We start from the raw sequence: 24,357 nt of genomic DNA, 5'->3' as shown, positions 1-24,357 counted from the left end.
GGCGAGCAGACAAGACCGGTTCCTGCAAGGTACTGTTCCACTACCTCAACCGCGGTCTGTAGCCGCTGGTCAATTTCTCCGTCGATTCCCTCGCATACCCAAATCTTAATGTCGTCTGCGTATGTATATGCAGTCCTCTATGGCGTTTAGGCGTTCGGGGAGGCCGATCATAACGACATTAAAGAGCATCGGCGAGGTGACGGAGCCCTGTGGGGTGCCGACGCTGCCCATGCTCCTGCCTTCGGATGCGAGTTTGTCCAGCGTTAACGAGATACACCTGTTTGTGAGAAAATCGTGAACGTAGCTGTACGCTCCGTTGCCTAGATTTAGTGCGGCTATCTTGCGTAGTATGGCTGCGTGAGCTGCATTGTCGAAGGCTTTCTTGAGGTCTAATCCTAGAATTGCCCCGGTACCTGTCGTCTTTTTGTCAAGTATCTAGTGTTTGATTTGCAACACTGCATCCCGCGTGGAGAGATGAGCTCGAAACCCCAGTATGGTGTCCGGATACGCTTCGATGTCGTCCAAGTGTGCGTTGATATGACCGAGGAAGGTATGTTCCATCAACTTTCCGACGCACGACGTAAGGGATGTGGGGCGAAGGTTGGCAAGATTTGGGGGATTTCCGGGCTTTGGGATGAGCACCATTTTCGCTCTTTTCCATTGGCCCGGTATGGATCCTCGGGTCCAGCATTCGTTGATGTACTTGGTCAGCATTCGCTGATGTGCGATCCGGTTGCACACATCGATTGAGTTCGTCATATATTTTGCAGATAACGAACAAGCTAAGTGAGCTAGAAGAACTTGTTTCTGGCCGAGTTGGCGCCTACGTTTGCTAAACATGTTATTCCTGTCGAAATGCTTGAAACATGAAGGAAGGACAAAGAAGAACGAACACGAAGAAAGGACCAAGATGGCTCTCCTCTATCTCTTCTCTGTCCTTCGTGTTTCAAGCATTGCGCCAGGAATAACATGTTTAGCAAGCTAAGTGCGGCGTGTGAGACCTACAGGTCCAACCTGTTTGGTAGGCAATGAATGTCGTTTGCATCCCTCCTTAATTCTTTTCTCGACGGCTGTCGATCGGTGGAACGAATGCAGGCCTGGTGGTCGACGAAAGCACACAGAGCCAGCTTTTCTATCCCGACAAGGCAAAACATGACACGCCTGGCGGAGTAAACAGCCTCTCGTATTTATAACTCGCCCGCTACGGCGGGTCTTTGTGCTCCGCGATGTTTGCGACTCACCTCTCGGGAAGGGTAAAAGATTTATCGAGTGTGGTTCGCTCGGACACCGAGAGATAGAGGCCTCTTTTGTCGGATATGTGTACCCTCCTCCTGGTTAATGATCTGTGTGGCTGTTGACTTTGAAAAGGACGAAACGTGACTCGCGAACGAGGAAAGACTTCGTGCGCATGGAGCTATTGACAGAAGCTTTTCAACGAGGTAGGCCATGAAAATAAAACTACAAAAAAAAAACTCTGAGTATGTAGTACTTGCGCATGCATGAAAATATGAGTGTGCTCCTCTCGAATCTAGACGATGTGGTCTGGCGCTGAAGACTTCACTTTTTTTCAGCCTTCCCCTGTTTTGAAGTATTGTATCAGGCGTACATACATAGGCACACCGTCGTATTTGTGAGGCTGAGATTGTGGCAAAGACATTCGACTTTTGCCGCACAGGCGGGTCATGTAATGCACTCTACAGAAAGCGATCTCATTATAACTGCAAGTGGAGGATGGCGGCCCATCGGAAAAGCCTGCCGTGTCGTGAGACATTCGTATCGAAAAACTACGCACACTTTTTGTGAATGAATTTCTTTTTAATACATCACAGTGGCCGTTCTGCAGAACAACGATTTAAGTGCAAGCTAATAGAATGCATTTGCACAAGCGTTAAATAAGGCGGGAGTTGAGGGAGCGTCGCTAGAGTCTTCCAGGTTCTAGTGACACCCCCTATACAAGTGTTTTTCATCTTTAGCACAATACTGTTGTGTCACGCTTCCATGATATAACTCCATATTAAGTGGTTTCCTCACATGCAAAGTCTTTTTGTATTGAATTGATGAATAGGAGAGGTTGGCGCCGTTATGGTGGCACCGGTTACTCTTTCTCGCTTAGCAGACAAAATATGTAGTAAAAATAATAATAAGAAGGACACAAAATGTTATACAATCGAACATAAGATGTGCAACCACAGTACAATCGAACACCACATGAAAGCTCAGATAGGTAAAAGTACATATCTACGCAAGTAGTGGAGAATTTACACGCACAAATTATTAAAAGAAAATAAATATTTTACAAGTATTATGTGCTCATCCGCACTCTATATATATAAAAAAAAAAGAGTCAGAAGAGAGTCACTGCATGACATCAAAGAAATTGCTCGACGAAAACACGGACATAAGAAGACAAGTACAATTACGCTCTGTTTGCACTTGTCTTCTTCTGTCCGTGTTTTCGTCGCGCAATTTCTTTGATGTCATGGAACACCAACTAGCCCAAAATGCTGTTCTCATTAAGTCACTGCATCTTGGCTATCTTAAGTTGTCCAACATTTCCAAAGGGAGTTATATGCGTGACAAGTCGGTACTCACCGAAAAGAGTAACACGTACTCCTTTGTTTTTATTACAGCGTGCATGTTGATGAAGGCGAGCTCAGATAAGCATTAAAATAGCACCTGAAAAATATAAGAAAATCAATCAAGGAAAACATATTGATAAATTCGGAGCTTTCAGCGGGTGAAACCCACTTTTGCTGGCCCTGTTTGCCATGCCCCGACCGATGGATGCATCTCCAGTGGCCATGGTCGTACAATGCATCATCAGCCTTCAGCTGCTTCAAATGCATATTTGTGATCCTTATCTCAACATAAGGGAGAGATGTTTCAGTGAAGCTCCAGTTGCGGTAGTTATATTGCCATACATCTTCGCTGTCACAATAATTCTGGTAAGGTTTTAAACTCGAGTAAACTTGCAAATGCGAACGTGATAACTTTTAGTTACTATTTGCGCACCTGCTGTCGATGGCTCTTGATATTTTACCCCTGAAAAGATGTCAGTACGTTTCTTCGCTCGCATACCTCATGAGTTTTCATAGAATAAACTTTTATTTGCTCCGTGGTGTAGCCGAAGTGCCCGTTTACAGCCGTAGAAAGAGAACAGCAGCATACAAAGTGTTTCAGCTAAATTGCGCAAAGTATACTTTTTAATTTCGCACAGTTTAAGAAAAGCTGGAAAAAAATTAAGCAGGGCAATTATCTTAGCATAGATGAAATAATCCGAAATGGCTGAACAAACGTCACAACTTTTCTATTGAATACTTTTGGTCCCAGTTACTATTTTAAGGGTTAGTTAAGCAATCTTTGTTAATTACCCAACTTATAGGGTTGGCAGTTACCTTAGTATGGGTGACATATTCCGACGTTTCAGAACAAGTGCTACAACTTTTGAGTTGAGTATTTTTCGCTAGAGTGACTAATTATTATTTAGACAATCTTTGTTAACTACCCAGCTTGGCATATCGAAAAAAAATACGCTGACGTGCTACGTACGGCTCAGAACAATACTGGGACATTTCGACACGCGTGGCGCATACGTTTGTTTTTATAGTACTAGGCGCAATTTAGTTGAAACACACTGTATATAACTCCCCACACAATGAGCACACCGAGACCCTGCTTCTTGCACTGTATGAATGAACTTACATTTGGAATGTATATACACTTTATGGGACGCGGCATGACATTTCATCAGCACTCCGCATCGCCCTTTACTGCACTTGAAAAAACCATTTGAATAGAAGACCGTGCAAGTCGTTGGTACAAATCAGCAGAGGGCTCTCATCATGACCCGGGACAACTGACGCGCGACGGCCGTTTCCCGTTTCACACGCTGCGCACAATAAAATCGTCATCTAGACCGGGCGCACGAATGCACTGCCATTCGCTCGGAAACAAATGGCACGATCGAGCGGTCGTTTCACTTCAAGCTGTTCGTAATGACTTGACGCATTAGAATACGTAGCTTATACGAGCAGGCTTACTTTGCATTGCAAATGCTTGCGCCGAGACATATTTGCCATATCTTTTGCATCCTTCTCCAGGCCTCTGAGAAACAAGCAAGAAAAGAGATGTGGTAGAAATCACGCGGGAGAGTGCCGCAAATTATCTTTATGGAGAGATTCCGAACGCTTGATCCAGGCGGATGTCGTATCGGTGCTTTTCGTGGTGTTATTATTCTAAGCTTGCGGTCATGGACGACTACTTGTTTCGTAGCAAATACAGATACAGAATCAGCAATGAGCCAACACTAAGCCAACATCAGAAAAGAAAGCGATTGCGAAATTAATGACACTAAATCTAGACTTCCATTTGTTGTATGCGGAGCTCCTGCCTGCTTTGGAAGAGGCTCTCCTGTACAGTCGTGGAACTCCAGAATCATATGGGAGTGCGTGTGTCATCCAACATTTGCATCACTGGTCGACCAACCAGCGTTTTACGCTTTAAAAAAATCACACCGTACCTAGCACATTTGCCTAAGACGACTGGAAGGCGAAAGCCATTTTCTTACTCTTCTCAGTCGATCCCACCCGAAAGCTTTCCGTACCCAACGTGGTTTTGCACTGCCTCCGGGATTGGAAGCTTTCTGCATCTCACGTGGTTTTGCAGCGCCTCCGTGATCAGCCACCTTTGAAAAATCGGCGATGTCATGAAATGACGTCACCATGTTACGTCACGTGATTTCACGTCACGATGACGTCGTAAAATTTTGCGACCTGTGGCGTCGTGATGACGTCATAGAGGGACTTCATCACATGATGATTTTTTGAGACACTCGTGTTGACGCCGCCAACGCCGACGGTCACTTTTCGCTCGTCTTGATCACGGTATAAGACATATACACCGTGGTATTGATGAAACCGAATGCTACGACCGGCAAACATATACTGGCCCAGCTTGGCAGCATCGATCCTCATTTTTATTCTTTGCATCCGTCGGGATTTTTCACTCTCAGAAAATGCCGCTGGCGCCAACGACGGAGCATTTTCTGTGACACGGCCTTCTTAACGCTCTCGCGTTAAAACTTTGCTAAAATTTCATCAATATTTAATTTACAGTAATAAAACATAAAAAAAAACGTGATGTAACAAAACTGTTGTCATGCTGCTACTGACAAAATAAAGGCGAGAATGCTGTAGCAACAAGGAGAGGTTTAAATAATAAGCGCGAATTCTCTTCTCTCGACTTTTAAGCGAAACATGCAAGTTCTTGTACAAATGGATGCGTGCTTTCACATCCTCAATCTTGCATGATGTCTATTTAGCTATCCTTTGCTGTTGCCCGACATAGGTGGCCAGGTCTGCAGATGCCCAACGCGTCTCTTTCTTCAACCCTTCCTGTGAGAACAACGTACATATGTGCTTTGAGGCTCAATAGAACACCACCGCTAGAAAGGACACGGGACAGAGCGCCTCGGCTGTGTTATCTTGCGCCTTTAAGCAATAGTGAGCATACACCAACTCGCCCGACAAAAAAAAAAGTTCTCTTAGACATAACTGACTGCGTCAGTGCGAGTGGCAAGGGGAGTCTTAATGAAAGCGCTGCGTCGCTGTGTCCGTCATCATGCAGCGTTAAACCGTTTCATGAACCTCGGGGGCCGTAATTACCTGGACCTAATTACCAGGCATTTGTCTTGGTCACGTGCGTCTGCAAAAATAGAAATATACAGCGCGAAAAAAGAACCATCTCTAATGGTTCAGGTTGTTTCTCGTGTCGGAGAGCAACAGTTCTCGACGACTTGCAAGTGTTGCGCTGCGCGTTGCAAAAGCTACGCGAGCGCGCACCTAATTTGGACAACGCCCTGCGATAAAAGAATTCTATACATAAGTTGCGTTTGGAGCTGCGACCGCGTTGGTGGCGCACTGGTTTACCAGAGAAGCTGCTCGGAGAGTGTGCGAGTGGCTGGGAGCCGAGAAAGCAAGGAGCGACATCAGAGGTGCCACATTTTATGCTGTTGTTACAAATAAGCGCTGTCTATAGCATTTGCCTATAGCTCAACAGAATAAGAATGTTTAGGAACTAACTATAAAACACACTAGTCAATTTTTTCATTTCTAGGCATTAGTAAAGAGCATTAAACGCAGCTCATGGCATAGTATGGGTGTTAGATATAAAAAAATGCTTGACATGTATTGTAAAGGTAACCACGCGAAAAACGAAGAAATAATAGGCACACAAACAACCGCACGTAGCGCTGTTTTTGTTGTGGTTTTTCTGACTTCGTTTTTCGAGCTGTTCGCCTACCTCTTAACAGGTGCTGTAAAGGGGTTGTCTATGAGGTTGCTCTGACATACAGAAGGGCCTATAGGCCTGACTGGCTGCCCAGGCGGCGCTGCGAAAACGGTGCTAAAAAGCGCCCCCTACGACAAGTTCTTTGGTTTCGAGTAGTCAGACAGGCGGCCGCATGCAGCACTAAGCTCAGATGCGCAATGGAGCCGCCGCTGTCGGTTGTGCTGCGCTTTGGATCTCGGCCAGTTTCTGGCGTGGCTGAGTTTTAGGCCAAGCAATCTGCGTAAACGCAAGAAGCTCGTCAACGTCAAGTATGTTTACGACGTGCAGGAGATTGAAGGAACCATTTCGGCGCGCTGCAACTCGCAAGTGCAGCGAATCTCATACGACGTTGAACTCGAGTTAAGTTTTACGAGGCATGCTCGCGCGATTAACGACAGTGCATAAACGAAAAGATTGCTGGTTAGAAAGCCGACATGATTTGCATTACACGACGAAACGGAATCAAGAAAGGTCCAGTGACGAAGGCTAGCCGTCGGCGGTCCGAATGAGCGCATTCGCGTCGTGTGCCGTTTTCTGCCGCATTCAGTCGCAAGCACACTTTTTCCCCATGCACGGTCGTAATTTTCAACATTTGCTTCTAGGGAATTCGTCAAATTCTGTCAGCGTGCGGTGGCGGTCGAGAAGCGACGGCGCGCAATGTTTACAGCCGGCCGCTGGAAGCAGCCGGCTGTAAGCTGCCGGAAAAATTGTAGGCGCATACGCAGGGTGACTCATGGCATCGTTTTTCTCGTTTCCCACGAAATGCCGGCTGCATATCCTCGTGATCGCCGTCTGCAGCCACGGCGTGCCGTCTGGACTGCACACAAGGAATATATACATATATAAACGCGTGCACGCGCGTACGAAAAGTAATCAGCACGTTACGTTGCAAACCACGTTTTGCTCGCGTACTCACTTCACGCGTCGGACGGCACGTATCCAGCGGTTCCGTCGCTCCACTTCGTACGGCTTTCAGGGGAACCAGTAAAACCGCACATTAGGATCCTTACCCCCATGTTCGAGGCAATTAACCACGCAACAAAAACGGCGGCGACCGCGCTTCGGGACCGCGCGCTGCTCAGAGCCGTCGCCCAGACCACCTGCTTTCGGCACGGTTTGTTGAAGCAGGGATCGCTCGTCAAACATGTCGGACTCTGCAGGCATAGCGGACAAGTTCCTGCGTACGTTTTAAGCACTTTTTGAGCCTGAGAACAAGGCGCAAAATTAAGTAAAACGCTTAAAGCAACTGAGAACTGCGTAACTCGCCGGTCGGCGTCCATTTTTGACTACCCAAGCAACTTCGGCACACGCCACCAGGCTCCGCCACAGTACTCAAAACTCCAGAGCGTCAGCCCTATATACAGTAGAATCCCACTGTTACGTTCCTCACTGCTGCGTTTTCCTGGCTGTTACGTCGTTTGCCGTCGGTACCGGCATAGCTCCCACAGGATCCACTGTATTGGGAACCCCACTGTTCGCAAGCGACACGGATAACGTACTTTCGGTTACCGCAAACAAAAGCATAGCCTTCGAGATTCGTAATGCAAAGATGACGTTCTTCCCAAATAACATTCTGCTTGCGCAAAAAAGCGCTCAGTATTCCAAATCAGCTGATTCACACAGAATATATGCACTTGTCTTCTACCAGCCGCAGTGGTCTATTGATTATGGTGCTTCACGGCTGACCCGAGGGTCGCTGAAACGAATCCCGGCCGCGGCAGCCGCATTTCGATGCAGGCAAAACGCTAGAGACCCGTGTAATTAGATTTTGGTGCGTGTTAACGAACCCCAGGTGGTCGAAATTTCCGGAACCCTTCACTACGGCGCGGCTCTTATAATCATATCGTGGTTTTGGGGCGTAAAACCCCAACAGTTGCATTACAAACTTGGATACTCGTTCCTAAATAGTTGTTGGTAGGACAACTATATTTAGTTGTCCTACCAACTAATATAGGGGCGGTATACATATAATAATAAAATGTAATAAATAAGAGTAGGCTGCTCATAGCGATGCTAGAAGTCACGCGGTCCCTTATGCATTTCCCTAAGACGACTACAAAGCGAAAACCATAGTCTTTTTCTTCTCAGCAGATTGTATTGATCCCGCCCGAAAGCTTTCCGCACCCAACGTGGTTTCGCACTGGCTCCGTGATCGGAGTAATTGGAAGCAATTTATGCACCTCATGCGGTTTTGCAGTGTCTCCGTGATCGGCCCACCTTTGACCAAGTGACGAGGCCATGTGATGACGTTATCATGCGACGTCACGTGGTGTGACGTCATATCGAAGTAACGATGACGTCAGAATTTCGGCGACCTGTGACGGCATGTTGACGTCATAGGGCGACGTCATCACACGATGATTTCTTTGCATCACTCGTAGTGACGCCGCCCACGGTCACTATTTGCGTTTTATGAGGCGTCTAAGGCCTTAATACGTGTTGTAAAGCATAATGCGAAGCCAGAGGTTTTAATCAATCTAAGTAATCTTACAGAGAATCACACAACTCAAAAACATGGCACCAGACGCCCAACTTAGGTAATGTTGCCCCTGTACTTTTATATAGCACCAATGCTATGTCCAGGCCGAGAGAAGTAATCAGCAAAACACGAACAATATCAATCAATCAGCAAAATCGGCGAAAGCCCACATAGTTACTTTATTCATTTATAGAAGAAGGACCGTTTATGACATGAAAGTGTGAAGCTGTTCTAGAAGTCTAAGTCACCGTGCTCACAAAAATCCTTGCGGTGTCTAAATATCAAAACACAACAAATTTTTAGGTCGACGCCCGCTCGTCGTGCTGCTGACAGCAGCATTTGTCATCCAGTTCGACAGCAAAGTAAAAATAACCATTACACATTGACGTGCGCGTCCGTTCTTTACTTCTTTTCAGGCAGAAGCAATTTTCGACTGTCATTTCTTTCTACATGACTACTTTTGCAGATTACGTCGCCGTGGTACTTGAGAGCTCTGGTCGCACAAAGAAGGGAATGCACAAAGAAGGAACTGATTTTTCCTGAACCCTGAAAGCTGATGAAGGTTTCATGTACCAGGTTTTCCAACGATACCGCGCCGCGTTCGCGGTGTTCATTATTTTTTCTAAATTGGCATTCAGGGAAAACATCTTGCCAGTTGTGTTTTTGCGACGCTTCACGTGTATGTGGCGAGCACTGCAACTGGAAGCGGTTACTGAGAGACATGAGCCTAAAGATTGCGTCAACATAGAAAACACTGCTCGAGAATAAAGTAAGGGAAGAAATTAGAGAAAGAGAGAGACAGAAACCAAGGGCGGCTGGCAAAGAAGAAAGAAACGAACATAGGCTGCGATTATAATATTTCGGAATAGGTAATAATATAAATTTGCGTAAAAAACGGGACGAGAATATCTCGCTTTAGTAACTTTGGGCGCAATGCATGTAGTATACATGCAGGATAGGGGTATGTAAGACATTACTGACGCAGCACAGGCTCGAGCTGAAATGTCTCCCCTGTACGTGTACGTATACATGCCCCTGACGTCATATCAGGCTAATGGAAGGGTTCCTTGGGTGACACGTGCCGTGCATGTTCTGACGTTCGGTGATTGTTTCATGTAAGCACTCACGTATTTCTCCGATTCGCTTCGAAACTGACGTGAACATTCTGTCAGTAAAGTTGTCACCTTTTTGACAAGTCTGAGAATGTTTGGCGGTAATACTAATTAGGGTGGTGTCGTCAGCATACATAAGCATCTCGGTAGTTGTTAGTACAAGAGGCAAGTCATTTACATATAGCAAGTAAAGTAACGGACATGATACGGAACCTTGCGGCACTCCTATTTGTATGGACCTGAGAGATGAATTAGTGTTATTAATAATTACTGTCTGTTGTCGACCTCGAAGGTAACACTGAAAAAATTCCACATAGTGTTGCGAAAACCATATTTGCTTAATGTGTAAAGTAAAATGTCATGGTCTACCGTGTCAAATGCTTTTCAGGGTTCAAGAAAAACCGCTACGGCGAATTTTTTATCTTGAAGGTGTGGGGGCGCTATCACCCCCTGTAAAACTGTTTGCGCCTCATGCCGCACGCTCGTCTCGCGGATTGGCTGCATTTAGGTTAAACGGCCGCCGAGGGAGATGTGGTGCTCGCGCGAGTTAGGGTTAGCGCGGTGGCGCCGGCAGCGCCGCCGCGGAGAGGTTAGGCCGGCGCATAGAAAACAGCAGCGAGCGTCTTTGGGGTTTGGCAGCGTGCGTGGATGGGTGTCTCAAGCGGTGGGTCCCTGGTGGACGATACCGCGGCTCGTTTCCCGCGGGCCCCTCGTGGTGATTCGTACATCGGCGACGCCGCATTCGCGGTGCATTGTATGTCTTATGTTGTCTTGGGTTTGTTGTGTTTTCCGGGTATTGTAGTGGCATTGTATAAGATTACTTAGGGTGTTACTAATTGTGTATTAGATGCGGCAGGCGAGCTTGCCGTGATGTAGAAAGCAAGATAATAAACGTGTACGTATTGGTTGCACTACCGCGTGAGCTGTCATATTTTCACACCCCACAAGGGGCAGTACTTAAAATATGGTTTAGAGTGAGCACTGCTGTACTTGTAGAACGCATTGGCAGGAAGCCACGTTGGTGCGGACATAACACACATTTGCTCAAAAAAGGAAAGCATGCTTTTTGCAATAATTTTTTTTTCGATAGATAGATTGTGGGCAAATGTGGGACGCTGGTCAGCCAGATGTGCAAGGAAGAGACAAAGCGGAACACCTTTATGTACATATCGACAGACATCGGACTAAACGACACAAACACCTACACATGCACAATCGCGTGCTTATACTGTGACTAGCATCGATGTTTTTGACACTCACACCCCACTGGAGTACGTCTCGGTGTGTCAGCCGTGGTGTAGTCGAAGAAAGAAGCTCCGACCCGAACAGAAGACGGGCCGCACTTGTGCTGAGGGGCCAGGTCGGTGGTGAACGTTGTGGTGTCGTCTTAGCGTCAGGAACTAGGGCACATTCTCGCAGCGCCAGGAGACGGGGCACGTTGACTCCTTCATGTCAGTGCCGGGGCGTGGCCCCGTGCAGCGGAGAATTGTCAGGGAGCATCCGGGCACGGCAACATCCGCGCCTGGAACAGCACCTAGTACGACGCCAGGAACAGGGCCTCGAAGGGCGCCTCAAACAGCACCCAGAAGGACGCCTCGAACAGCACCAGGTACCGCGACAAGCCAGCGCCAGGAACGACGCCAGAGACAGCCGCTGGGGACAGAGTAGAGCCCCGTGAACGTGGAAGCCGGGGCGATGCCCGGACCAGCCGGGCAGGATCGTGATGTCGGGGCATGGCCCGATGCGTCTCTGACGTTCCCCAAGCTGTCCCCGTCGTTGTTGTTCCTCAGACACTTGGCGACACCCACTTTGGGGGCCATGAATCGGACGGTGCCTTGTTTAAAGAATTAATTTACTTTCTTAAGGAAATGGTTTTAAAAATGAATAGTTTATGCGCTACACATTAACGGTATAGCTTAGTAAAGCTTAAAGAAGAAAGAAACCCGAAAGAAAAACGGCCAAATATACATGCATATACAGCTATGATTAGGGAAAGAAACGTTCGAAAAATCAACTGAAATAAGTTACACTTAACAATGAATTCTTTTAGTCTCTCTTAAGAAATTGCATACAGCGTCGAAAACGCTCCTGTGGCTAAAACCAAGTACGGGAGCACCAAATGAAAGAACCACCGGAAGTGACAAATTCAAGCCCATCTTTGGAAGGGGTTCTTCTAGTAGTATTTTCCTTTGAATTTTAAACCTGCGGCACGTCAAAAACAAGTGATCCAGGGATTCACACTCATTACAGTGAAGGCATAAAGGTGACCCAGCCTGAAGGTAAAGGTTCAGCGGGGGGACTCCACATCGCAGCCTTGTAACTGATATTTCTTACTTTCTAGAGGAACACCATCTGCTCTTCCAAGGAAACTTCAGCTGCGGGAAATCTGATGAAAACAACGGAGGTTTGTCGAATTTATTGGACGTTGTAAGCTTTTCAAATCCCGCTGCAGTGATATACGCCGATGTCGGCAATATGGACATAACAGGGACATCGTGAGATGATAATGCAAGTGCATCCGCATATTCATTGAGTACTCAACCTTTATGGCCAGGTACCCACATTAAACGAATAAGCCGCAACTGTCTTGGAATTAGCGAACAGAATGTCTCTAAGGTACTTAATAAATTAGGCGCACTTAAGAAGAGCAGATAGAGAGGCAGCCTGTTAGAATAACCACTTTCGACAGAGACTGAGGCAATTTACGTAATGCTAGGACTATAGCCAGCAATTCAGCTTGGAAAATAGGCGTAAAGTCAGGTAACCGAATTGAGAAAGTCCAATCTAGAGAGAATGATGCGATTCCCACACCTGCCTTCTCTTCGCAAACGGAAGCATCAGTCGCTATCACAATGTTTGTTTCTAGATTGGCCAAATGATTTTTCAAAATGCCATTTAGATATCGATATGGTAGCTGTTTACCATTCTTGGGATATAGGTATATCGTCAAATTCAATCCTAATTGCTTCTACAGTACTGAGTATAAGTACTTCATAGAGGTGAACTTTTAATGGGTCCAAATGTCCTGTGTAAAATTAGTTGGGGACAACGTAATCTAGACCATTGGTGGTTAAAAAATGAGGCCGGCTGAATAATGAAAACATACCGTGACCTCCTCTGTGGAGACGCATAGATTTTTAGGAACGTTCGTACTGTTAGAATATGAAACCTTGTGATAAGAGAAGGTAGGCGTTATTCTTCGTATAGAATATTGTTTGCGACAAATTTAGGAAGCCAAGATAGATAGATAGATAGATAGATAGATAGATAGATAGATAGATAGATAGATAGATAGATAGATAGATAGATAGATAGATAGATAGATAGATAGATAGATAGATAGATAGATAGATAGATAGATAGATAGATAGATAGATATTCCCTGCTAGTTTTACCATGTGAACTTCTCTGCTCTCCATCTCTTCCATACAACTGCTCATTTTTTCTGCTATGCAATCGGATATTGAGTAATAATAACTAAAACGCAAACGTTTCTTTGCCGCAGTTGATATTTTACTCATTCCGTCAATAAACGAATAAGAGTCACAACCGTTGTCTATCGACCCAAAACCGCACGTTTTCTATAATTACGGTTCGGGCAAAAATAACTTGCGTCATCAGGTGTTCGAGCGAAAAGTAATGTAAAAGCGGAAGACGTGGGAGGAGGGCAGGATTGCAAGCAGAGCCGGAGTTCATTTGTGCAATTCCTTGTATTTATCAGTGGCTCAAGGGTGCGATATAATATTGAAATAATTCCGCTTTATGCTTGCTGTGCTGCATATTACTAGGTAATGTCGATGACTGTGAAGCTTACTGTCTCGGCATATCTATGTACAAGATCTCCCTGGCGGCTGTATACTGCGCAATGTGTATCCCAGACATAAAAGATACTAGACATAAAATACGTAAAAGATACTTTCACAATTGCTAAATTCTCGCCATTTGTTATACCGTACGGGTCACACAAGTTTCATGAATGATATTATAAGAATTGTTACATACTGGCACGGCGTTGCAACACTTTCTACTGCACCAACGTCCCACGTTTAGAGCAAGCACAGTTAATCTTGATCCCGGTTATCACCTGTCCGCGAGGCTAGCACAGGGGTTGCGTGTTCGGTTGCGTCAAAGCGGATGGCGAGAGAACACTGGTCGCAAGAGTGTTGCGATAAGGAGAGGCCGGACGCTGTCGTTCGCTCCACCTGACCCGCAGCCTCCGAACAAAGATGGCTGTAAGAGACCCTCAGAATTTTTCGGTTCTTTCCTCTTAAACTATGCGACATAGATATCGCGAGGCGTTTTAGTGAGACAGCCACTCCCTCAATCGTAGCAATCTTTAATAAGAGATGGCTTAATTGCCGGCCCTTTTCATCCGCGATGCGAGACAAATTGCATATGAAATGCGACATATTTTTTTCATGTTTCAGCCATTGCCATGCACGCCTCATGCGTCTCATATTGCGCTGAAATCATCGATCGAGGGCTCAATAAACGCGGGAAGCATGCAGTTTGGCACGCGCCGCAAATTTAACTCGACTGCGTGCTACGTGAGTGAACGATGGCAGCGTGGAAATTGCGAAAGGCACACTTAAGAATTCCGAGGGTCTCTTACATTAAGACGAATCGAGTGCGAAAACATTAGAGCAGATGCATTAAGGGACGAAACAAGCGTTGCAGCACTACGCAACTTTTAGAGACACCGGAAGTCGCTTGCCCCGCCTTTAGATGCGTGTATTCTGCTTTAGTTTCGGTACGTTTCACTTCAAAAGAATGAGTGGAACACTTTTTTCCCTGAAGCAAAGTGCGCGCACATGACACTCGCGCGTACAGCCTTGGCTTTATTCGAAAATGTCAAGACATGCCTGCTCAACATTTCAATAACGTTTTTATTAAGCAAGCCGTTTTTTAAACAAATAAGGATGATGGCTGTGGTCAAAAGGTAAAAAAGAAGACGCAGACCAAAAACACATAAAAAATAACAAAGACGTTTCGGCTCCCGTATGGGGGCCTTATTTGTGAACAAATTTGTGAACAAGGCCCCCGTACGAGAGCCGAAACATTTACGTTATTTTTTAGGTGTTTTTGGTCGGCGTCTTCTTTTTTACCTTTTGACCATGATTGTTCCCGACCAGCCGAGGTCTTGTCGAACTCTTGGTTCAAGGAGGGTGGTTACATAGGTACTCTGGACTCCAGGTTCAGGGTACCTGGAACAATTAAAAATTGCCGTCCGTCCGTCCGCCCGTCCATCTTCGCCGGAGGGCAATAATGCACAGAAAGAAAAAAAAAGCATCTGTCAGAAGGCAGCGTTGTAGGTCTGGGTCGCCAGTTGTTCCTTTATTCTGTGTGTACGTCGACAAAGAAGAAGATTTTAAAGCGTTTTTTTCCTGCCCGAAAATCCGGGTTTCTGTTGAAAGTACATAAGTTCCTCGCCACACAGGCGACTTACATTATGCTACCGAGTGCTGAGCATGAAAGCAGTGCCAGTGAGTTGTTCAGCTAGCTCATAAACATCTTGCTGTTGCGTTTTGTTAAATTTCATATGTGGCCCACATCAGAAAGGCATCATCTGTGAGCAGCTTTCTATTGTTCACGACGACGAAAAAAAATTAAGCTAAGGTTAGGTAGTAGCAAATACGTTTTCTTAAAGATCCCGGACGAATAGGACGCCATATTTGGAACTACATGAAACAGGAAGTAACGAAGGCAACAGGAAAAACGATTTTTGAGAGCTGAAAACGCAGTTTTCCGGTGTTGCAGTGCAAGACTAGATGTTTTGAGAACGCAGAACAACGTCATAGAAGACCGACTAGTTACGTGTAACGTGCGGAGTAACAGTGGAGAAGTCATTGAATGTTATTTGTCACGGCGTCACAGTGCCGAAATAAATATGTGTAAGGTGTTACCGCGGAAATGGAAAAATAACCCCATGAATGAATAGTTGGTACGTGACAGTAATGCACCATGGAAGAGTTCTTGGAAAGCAACTCAAAACTATAGTTGGGGCAACTTTGCAGTCTCGCTGGATTCAGAGGCAAACATTCGTAATACCTGAGATTGTGGCAGCACCTGTAGCTTGCCGCGAGAGCCGCTAGAATTTCTTCAAAGATGTGTATACGTCCAATAAAGCCACTCCTCTGAAGCCTGATGTGTCGATAAGGTGAAAATGGCTTTCGGAGACATTGCAAAACATTTGGGGAAGGGCGAAGCATGTAGGGAAGGGTGTTTCAGCTCCACTAACGTGAAACCTGTGGAGGGGCAAAGCATTCAGTGTGCGCCGGTGTTTCCCACAGCAAAATCACTGCTAATGGTCAATGAGAGACAGAAGAGAGATTAGACACAGGGACCCGCAGTCCGCTTTTAGTTAACGTGCAAGGCACCCACTACGCCATAAATCATCGTCATTCATTCAAGGCACCCACTACGCCACAAATCATGCAAGGTACCCACTTCGCCATAAATCATCGTCATTCATGCAAGGTACCGACTACGCCGTAAATTATGCAAGGCACCCACTACGCCATAAATCATCGTCATTCATGCAAGGCACTCACTACGCCACAAATCATGCAAGGTACCCACTTCGCCATAAATCATCGTTATTCATGCAAGGTACCGACTATGCCATAAATCATGCAAGGCACCCACTACGCCATAAATCATCGTCATTCATGCAATGTACCCACTACGCCATAAATCATGCGAGGTACCCACTTCGCCATAAATCATCGTCATTCATGCAAGGTACCGACTACGCCATAAATCATGCCAGGTACCCATTACGCCATAAATCATGCAAGGTACCCACTGCGCCATAAATCATCGTCATTCATGCAAGGTACCGACTACGCCATAAATCATCGTCATTAATGCAAGGTACCCACTACGCCATAAATCATGCACGGTACCCTTAGATGCGAAGCAGCTTATGAACGAGGCCTGTCTCCCCGGCGTCGCGTCGACGTAGCCAGTGCCCCAGCCGATCCGGAGCGGCGGGCTCGCGAAGCCGAAGCGAAACGGGCGCGTTGACATCGCATTCTCATACTTCAAGCTGCAACCTTTGCAGCAAGAGCCATTAACTTTATACTTTACGGACCACAAGGCCGTTATACTCAAGGGAAAACGTTCCCCTGAGCTTAAAGTCATATATGACGAGTAACAACATCAGAGGAACCGTTCCCCTGAGCTTATAGTCATATATGACGAGTAACAACATCAGGGGAACCACCGAATAGAAGGACCATGAACAGTGATGAAGAAAATAAAACATTTACAAAAATCTAAGTCGACTCATGGCTGCTTCGCATACTACTCAGGGTTCCCTTTACGGGGAGATGGCGGGATTTTTCAAGAAACTCGATAGCAGATGCTGTCTGCGTTGGCGTTGAGAGAGAGTGGTCCATGAAAGAAGAAGAAATGAAAAGGGACGCCATTTTCTGCCTCCCGTCGTGGGGGAACGACAACACAAGGAACAAGCAAGCAAGCAAGGCACGGCTCAGCGCCCTTAGGGATGGGGAAGGGGAAGTAAAGATGAATGAAGAAGAAGAGAAGATAGAAAGGAGTGAGCAGCGTGGCAAGAGTGTCTTGTCAACGAAGGCGGGAGCACGAAGCCAAAGCGTTCGTCTAAAGGCGGCGAGGTCCGCAGAAGCCGCATACTCGAGGAAGGCTCGTAGGGCTTGTAGCATCTCGTGGGCGAGGGCGCTTTCTCGTTCCTCGCGAGCTGGTAGATCAGCGTTCAGAAAGAGCGTTTCCATAGTCAACGCGAGCCGTTCGCTCTCTCTCGCCACACGGCGAGCGCTGAGGCGGTCGCGCCCTCTCTTGCGCTCAAGCAAATGGACAGGACACGACGATGCGCGCAAGCAAATGGGTCACGACGATGCACCGCCGACGAGCCAAGACCCTAAGGTGCTTCACCCTTAATAGTCGCGAATATATTTCTGTCGAAGCGTCAAGACACGCAATAATTTTGTGGGGTTTTTCGTCGAAACAATGATATGGTTATGGTGCACGCCGCTGTGGAGGTCTCTGGGTAATTTCGACCATCTGGTAGTCTAACGTGCACTGATATCGCGGGCGTCTAGCATTTCGCCTGCAACGAAACGCGACTGCCGCGGCCGGGATCGAACCGGCGTCTTTCGGGTCAGCAACCGACCAACGCAGCCACTGCGCCACCGCGGCGGTTAGTGTCCAGACAAATATAAAGCAGAGAGGAATGTCAGTTAGTAACTCACGGGTCACACAGCACAAAACGACGACTTCATAGATTCGAAGCGGACGGTACTCACTTCGGCGGCATGTCTATTTTACCTCTTCTGACGTCTGATAGCCTCGTCCATCGTCTACATGCACTTCGCAGCTCGACAGGTTGCGGAAATGCGGCACAGTTTTCGGTGAAGTCGTCCGTGTGAATACACCAACTGAAAGCTGTGCGGTTTGATTTGCGGAGGCAGACATTTTGGTTCCTCAGCGTGCTCGATCGTCACGTCGTTCGACCCGCTCAACATTATGCTTACCTTGCTTCCAAGCGAAATGGAGGCACGGATACTATCGCGTGATGGCTGATTTATCGTACGACGCATGCGCAGTTGCGTTATGACTCGCTGTGTGAGCGGAACGGAAGATGAAAAGATGGCTGATCCCTCCGCCACAGCAATCGGTACAACACGAAAGTGAAACGTGGAGTCACAGAAGTAGTTGATTGTTTATAGTGTATTGGCATATGGGAGCTTGTACAATGTCTGTTGTTTGGCGGACATAGCACCACTTGACGTGGACGCACCCACGTTGACGCCTAGTGGCACATCTCCGTACCGACGACTAACGCCCATGATCATGATTTAACCCTTGCAGTAGCTGATGTTGTCAAGATATACCTGGACACCGCATATGATGAATCCTGCGCTAAGAGTGTATCCACACGACGGACTAAATCCGTCTTTTCCGCCGCGGACGGCGCATCACGTGACCCTGCGTCACGGATTTGTGCCATCCGTGCCTCGTCCGCGGATGTCGCGGACGGAAAATGCCAAGCTCTTTTTCGCATCCGGATTTTGGCGGACTAACATAGCAGATTTGGTCGATGGTGCTGCTATAGGTCTGGCAACAAGCGCTGCTTTTTTTTCGTTTTGTTTCCTAAATTTAGCCGACGAGCCGCATCACGGTGTCCTGTCGTTCTATGCAAGAACCCACACATGACAGCAACTGAACAAACTGCTCTCTTGACACTCGTAGCAGCCTCCTGTATTCTTCGGTGTCACTGACCAAAAGCTCTGGGTACAGTTGATGCTGCATACCCAGATAATTGTTCGCGATGTAGTCCTTTTGCCAACAAGCTCTTTTTGCAGGCAACAAGAGTTCATCGTCTAATTCTGATAATGCAACAGCCATTGGAGGGTTTCGATTTGGGCTTGTTGGTGATTCATCTTGATGGGAACTGATGCACACAAAAGACAGGGACACAAGAAGGAACATAGATGGACAGACGAAGCGCAAACTAACAACAGTTTATTGGCGGGAAATGTGACCTTATATATGTAAAAAAAAAACCACTCATTTTGTGTTACGAAGGAAGCAAAGACAATCTACCAAACACGTGTAGTACCAGTGAGATGTACTATTTTTTTGGCTGATAAAGAGATCGATGGCATGCTGATGCATTTGTCTTTGAGACATGAGATATTGTGAGCTTCCATGATTAGGCGTGTGGTTTCCCTTTTGCTCTTTGCAATTACAGTGCAACTTTGATAATCAGGTTTGCAACCACATTTTTCGCAATGAATGGCCAGCAGGCACCCCCCTGTTTTGTTTTTCACGTTGTACGCATGCTCGCGGAGGCGGTCGTTTATGCGGCGACCTGTTTGACCGATATACACCCTCGGATTTTGCATAAAGAACCGTATCCTCCCAGCAGATGTTATAGCTCTCTTCGGCGGGTTCTCTCCGTCGGCAGGACATGGTGTGAGGCTGTGCAAGATGCTGAGATCAGAAACACTTCGGCAAGCCAGGTTTTACAGGCAGTTTCTGTCTGTACAAGTCAACCAGACGACGACGCTACCGAGAGCAGACAAGGCTCTGCGAGAACTTCAGCGCTACGCGGACCACGCCACGAAATTTCTGTGGCAGCTGCAGCTGAAACAGTTACGGAGTCAGCTTCGCAGTTTTGCGTATAGTGTAGTATTAAAGTGTCATATTTACCCTACGTGCCGAAGCCACGATACGCCTCTGAAGTACGACGTATAGGCTTCCCAAGCATCGCTTAGTGGCGCTGCTGCTCTTGACAGGCAGCGCCATCTCTGGCAGAAAAATAGAAACTGAGAGCATGCAACGAGCGTTCTCCTTCTAAAAGGTCAGGGCGTGCAAACACGGACACAAGAAAGAAGTCAGGACACCACAAACGCTGTGCTGACTTCTTTCTTGTGTCCGTGTTTGCACGCCCTGTCTTTTTAGAATGAAGACTTACCAACTAGCTCAGCTCTCTTATTCTGAGCGTTCTCCGTTCTCGACGCCGCGCCGCCGCTCGCTTCCGCGCACGTGCAGAGCTCTCGCGGTACATTCGCGTCGCCTCACAATCTACCGCCTGCAGCGCGGCTTCAAAAAGGTCTCCGAGGAGGACAGGCACTTCCGAAAAGCGAACTTGATAAAAGGAGAAATGCTCGTCAATCACGTTTAAGGTGAAGAGCAGACGATCGACGACAACGACAACGACGCCCGACTCAACGCGAAATGCATTTTCAAAGTCGCGATAACACCCTTTAGGATGTATACCTCGATGTACGACTCATTCTGTCATGTTGAAGATACGTAATGGTCCATATGAACTGCGAAGTAAAGCCGTGCGCGCTATCGATGTTGTTTGTGCGTTGTGGAGTATGGAGCATGTTTTGATATGGCATGCTTGCAGCAGCAGCCGTGTACTTTCGTGAACAAACGTTTACGGCGTGCGAAAAAAAGAAAATAAACTGGCCATGGTACTGGAAAAGCCTGAGAAGGTTAGAGTCAAGTCCTCCGTGCCGCTGGAGCATCACCCGCCGATTTAGACGCGAGGCAGCTAGCTGAGCTTTAACCACTGCGAGGAAAGTTGAAATGCTCGCCTAATTTTTTCGGCTCTCGCGTCATGCTTGCACTCTCTTTTTATGAGAATATCAACCTTACAGGCGTATAAAACCTGCTGCACGAACACGTCCGTTCCGGCGTGATAAAGCAGCCTTCCCGAATCGTAAATTGCAGGCGCCGAACTTTTGACAATGTGCCGAGTTCAGTTGAATTCAACCAACCGCGTAACGCTAACCGCGGTATAACGCTAGTGTGAACGTTCGACAGCGACGGGTAGGTCTCACGAACACGGGGAATCAAAACGCAAAGTTGTTTCCGCTACAACCGTAACTAGACTTTCCCAATGCGAGAAGACAGCGAGTAATCATTACTGTAGTCGTTGCGTGCATGCGCCGCGTTACGTACTGATAAAGGTATAGTCGAAACGAACGAAAGCGGTGAACTGAGACAGCCAAAACAGAAGGCGAGACAGTGCTATCAACTAGGACATACTTTATTCTCCTTACTGCGGTGATCCACGCTTGTTGCCTTTATTTCTCGTGCGACGTGCCCGGGAACCGATACAGTTTCACACGTGAATCGCGTGCCTTGGTGTTGTCTACACTGTTGTGGCAACTAGTGATGCAGAACTATCGGTAAATTGACTATCGATAGTATCGATAGTTTCTTTTAAACTATCGATAGTGTAAACAAACTATCGATAGTACTACTATCGACCAACTATCGATAGTCCAGACGGTAGTACCATCAGTAATATTACTAGCGATGTTACTGGCACGCGTGTTTATTGCTTTGTCTTGATGTATTCGGGTTTCACCAAAAAAGACTGCTCCGAGCGTTTGACGCAGACCACGCCGGAATGTTTGAGAAGCTTCACGATTGTTTGAGATATTTATTCGAGAGCTTACGTGAGAACCAGCGATAACGCTGGAAGGTTCGATGACTGATGTATAAAAGATGAAGCGTTCCACCGATCATCAGATTACTCGACGGCTGGCGACTGTTCTCGCCGCTATCAGTGTGCAGTGTGTATCGCTTGTATGTTGAGTTTTGATTTTCTGGGCACAAGTTCCCCGAAATAAGGAGCTTCGTATTTCCCAGTCTTTCTGCAGCATTCTTCACCTGCACAACCACGTGACAAATTATCCATAGTGGTGCGAATAATGATGCTGTTGCTGGCTGGCCATATTGCCAAAATATTTTCGATAGCCTACTATCAGCTTCGCTAAATTTATGAGCAATTTTCGGCGAGAGACATAAATGTCCGCAGTGAAAATGGCGGAATATGTCCATTAATAAATTCGTATTCAAAAGCAACCAGTTACACCTTACGATTAACAAACTTAGTTTTTGATATTTTTTTGTATTTTCGAATCATAAAATGCAGTATAAATTATAAGTACCACCACATGTAACGGCTTCTTTTCCGCTACAGCTGAACAGTTTGACTTTATGATCATGTGTCAACGAAGCACTCTGGTGAAGAACACAAGCATGTCAACTTTCTTGCCCTTCAGCCTGCTCCTCCGGCTCCACTGTGTACCGCGCGCGCGGGGAACCAAGTTTATGCTGCAATGAGTTCGCGCTGTTGATTTTATACTATCGATAGTACTTACTATGGATAGCGCTATCGATAGTATTTTATACCGTCGATAGTTCGATAGTGACTCGGCTATCGATAGTATCGATAGTACCATCGATAGTTCTGCATCACTAGTGGCAGCCCACGACACAGCAATAACTGAATGACATAATGCAGCGCTAAAAACACACACCACAAAGTAAGGAACACAAACCGACGGGACAGGCGCCTGTCCCGTCGGTTTGTGTTCCTTACTTTGTGGTGTGTGTTTTTAGCGCTGCATTATGTCATTCAGCAAGTACCAACTCGCCCAGCAACACGTTCTTCGACACAGCAATACTTTGGACCTCGCTTCCGCGGGGTCGCTTCTGCCAACGCGGAAATGCAGCTTTGCACAGCAAGCCTCTCGGTTCAGCGTACGAAGCTGTCGGCACGGCGCCCCAGGTCCCCGTACCGACTGAGGAACGTGCGCAACACGCGCGCGAGCGTGTTCCCGCTGCCGACACACAGGCTGAGTCGGCCGAGCTTCTCTTCAGAGCCGCAGCGCGGCGCTGTCGTCGCGCCGGAAACTTGAGCTTGGGTTCCCTATAGTGGAGGATTGGTTTTGCGCTTCTTTAACGTGCACCTGCATCTCTATGTACACGGGAGTTTCAGCATCTCGTTCCCATCGAAACGTGGCCGACAATCAAGGCAACCTCCTCGAGCTTAGCAGAGCAACGACTTTGCCGTTGAGCTGCCACAACGAGTAATTTCTTTTTTTCCTTCCCATGCCACAAAGAATGCTGTAATGTTCACATAAGCAGCAATGTAAGTTAACCTGGCGCGCTAGCATCCATACTGCGCTGAGAAGAATCCCAAACTGTAATGAGGTAGCAAGTCGGGCGAGTTGTAATATAATCATGGTGGTCAGTGCGAGAAGAACACAGTACAACGTAAGGAAAGACGACACAGGCGCTTTCTTTTCTTGTACTGTGTTTTTGTAAGCGCTGGCCATCATGAATAATCCCAAACAGGTGCTCCTGCAAACCGGGAAACAATGCTATTTTCCCCAAACAGGACAATCGGCAATTATTGTACACAAAGGCCTGCGTACATTGAAAGACACGATATGCAGTGAAAATGCGAGGCTATTTTGAGTGTGCGTAGCACCAGTGATTTTATACCGATTTACGCTGCTTCAATGTGACAGCCCACATACAGAAAGATAATGGAGAAACACTGACAGCGATTAGAATGTGTAGGACAATTATACGAAGCAATACTTTTAGTTTTCATGAGCGTATATATTGGAGTAACAGTCGCGCACTGAGTGAATTAACCGCGCACTTCATGCGTGCGCTGGGGAACGAAAACATTTTCTCACGCGATGAGCATGAACAGTCACTGTCACAATGCTCGTGTTTTGAATAGCCAACGGTTCGTAGAAGAGTCTTTCAGGCTTCTTGGACACTGGGGAAACTCTTGACTCTTAACTCTCGACTGCGGAGAACGCATTTGTCAGGTGGAGGAACAGTAGCCGCGCGTAAAACGAAAACACAGAAAGAACCAAGGAGGTTTTAAAACATTAAACCTCTTGGGAAGAATAGACAGGAACAAGTAAGCCCTTGGTCCTGTCTGTTCTCCCTATGCCTTTGTTTTTGGCGCAGTTTTGCAGCCATCAAACTATATGAACATGCTCATTTCCAGACCCTTTTATCAGTAGCGTGGCGTATTTGAGGGCTAATCATGCCAACTGGGTTTTCTTTTTAATTCCAGGTATAGTTAGGAGGGCTTAGAGTGGGTGTAGGCACCAAAGCGGTAATGAAGGT

The sequence above is a fragment of the Rhipicephalus sanguineus genome, chromosome 2 (genome assembly GCF_013339695.2).
Source record: "Rhipicephalus sanguineus isolate Rsan-2018 chromosome 2, BIME_Rsan_1.4, whole genome shotgun sequence".
NCBI lineage: Eukaryota > Metazoa > Arthropoda > Arachnida > Ixodida > Ixodidae > Rhipicephalus > Rhipicephalus sanguineus.
The sequence above is the reverse complement of the archived record's forward strand: the minus strand, read 5'-3'. Positions refer to the sequence as shown.